Here is a 2,305-nt window from a genome sequence, read left to right on the forward strand (position 1 = left end):
AAGTGCTTGTTGGGAGGCAACCCAATTTTTATATATCTAATTTTAATTTTATTTTATTGTTATTTTGTGTTTTATTTGGTTCATGATCATGTGGAGTCACAAAAAATACTAAAATTAAAAACATAATCAAAAATAGCAGAAGAAAAATCACACCCTGGAAGAAGGACTTACTGGCGTTTAAACGCCAGTAAGGTGCATCTGGCTGGCGTTCAACGCCAGAACAGAGTATGTTTCTGGTGCTGAACGCCAGAAACAAGCAACATCTTGGCGTTTGAACGCTAGGAATATGCCTTGAGGAAAGCTGGCGCTGAACGCCAGTAACAAGCATGGAACTGGCATTCAACGCCAGAAACATGCTACACATGGGCGTTGAACGCCCAGAGTGTGCATCACTTCGGCGTTTAAATGCCAAAATGGTGTGCAAAGGCATTTTACATGCCTAATTGGTGCAGGGATGTAAATCCTTGACACCTCAGGATCTGTGGACCCCACAGGATCATCTCAGGATCTGTGGACCCCACAGGATCCCCACCTAACATATTCTCTCATCTTCTCAACATTCATTCTCTCTTTCCAATAAACACACTTCCCAACAACTTTAATCTCTCTTCCTAATTACCCCCTTCACCATTCACATCCATCCACTCTTCCCCATAAACCCCACCCACCTTCAAAATTTAAAAATCCTTCCCACCCGAACCCACCCTAAATAACCGAAACTACACCCACTCCCTTCCCTATATATACCCTTCCATTCTACTTCATTTTCACACACTACAAACCCCCTCTTCTACACCTTGGCCGAAACACCTTCCCTCACTCTCCTCCATATTTTCTTCTTCTTCTTCTCTTCTTTCTTCTCTTGCTCGAGGGCGAGCAATATTTTAAGTTTGGTGTGGTCAAAGCATAATCTTTTTGTTTTTCGATTACCATCAATGGCACCTAAGGCCGGAGAATCCTCTAAAAAAGGAAAAGGGAAGACAAAAGCTTCCACCTCCGAGTCATGGGAGATGGAAAGATTCATGTAAAGGGTCTATAGCTCAGTAGTAGAATATTTGACTGCAAATCAAGAGATCCCTGAGATACCTCAGGGGATACATTTTCCTCATGATGCCTGAGGTCCCTTTCAAACTCAAAAAAAAAAAATGAGTATCCGGAGATCCGACATGAAATCCGAAGAAGAGGTTGGGAAGTCCTAACCAACCCCATGCAACAAGTCGGAATCTTAATGGTTTAAGAGTTCTATGCCAATGCATGGATCACTAGAAACCATGATCAAAGTGTGAATCTGAGTCCAAAGAATTATCTCGCAATGGTTCGGGGGAAATACTTAGATTTTAGTCCGGAAAATGTGAGGTTGGCATTCCACTTGCCCACGATGCAAGGAGAAGAACGCCCCTACACTAGAAGGGTCAACTTTAATAAAAGGTTGGACCAAGTCCTTATGGACATATGTGTGGAAGGAGCTCAATGGAAAAGAGACTCCAAGGGCAAGCCGGTTCAACTAAGAAGACTGGACCTCAAGCCTGTGGCTAGAGGGTGGTTAGAGTTCATTCAACGCTCCATCATCCCCACTAGCAACCGATCTGAAGTTACTGTGGATCGGGCCATCATGATTCATAGCATCATGATTGGAGAGGAAGTAGAAGTTCATGAAGTCATCTCCCATGAATTCTACAAAATAGCCGAAAAGTCCTCCACCATGGCAAGGCTAGCTTTTCCTCATCTTATTTGCCATCTATGTTACTCAGCTGGAGTTATCATAGAAGGAGACATCTTCATTGAAGAGGATAAGCCCGTCACCAAGAAGAGGATGGAGCAAGCAAGAGAGACCCTCCACGGATCTCAAGAGATGCATGAGGAAGTTCATCATCAAGAAATCCCTGAGATGCCTCAAGGGATGAACTTTCCTCCCAACAACTATTGGGAACAACTCAACACTTCCCTAGAAGATTTGAGCTACAATGTGGAACAATTAAGGGTGGACATCAAGAGCACTCCATCATTCTCCATGAAATAAGAGAAGATCAAAGAGCAATGAGGGAGGAGAAACAAAGGCAAGGAAGGGACATAGAAGAGCTTAAGGACATCATTGGTCCTTCAAGAAGAAGACGCCACTAAGGTGGATTCATTCCTGAACAAAGAGAAATGTTATTGATAATCTGAAAAATCATGAAATTGATTCTTGAAGAAAGAAAAAGCAGTGAAAAACAAAAGCTTGTGAAAAAAAAATTGAAAGAAAAAGAAAAAGCAAGCAGAAAAAGCCAATAGCCCTTAAAACCAAAAGGCAAGGGTAAAAAGGATC

This window comes from Arachis duranensis, chromosome 6 (genome assembly GCF_000817695.3).
Source record: "Arachis duranensis cultivar V14167 chromosome 6, aradu.V14167.gnm2.J7QH, whole genome shotgun sequence".
Classification (NCBI taxonomy): domain Eukaryota; kingdom Viridiplantae; phylum Streptophyta; class Magnoliopsida; order Fabales; family Fabaceae; genus Arachis; species Arachis duranensis.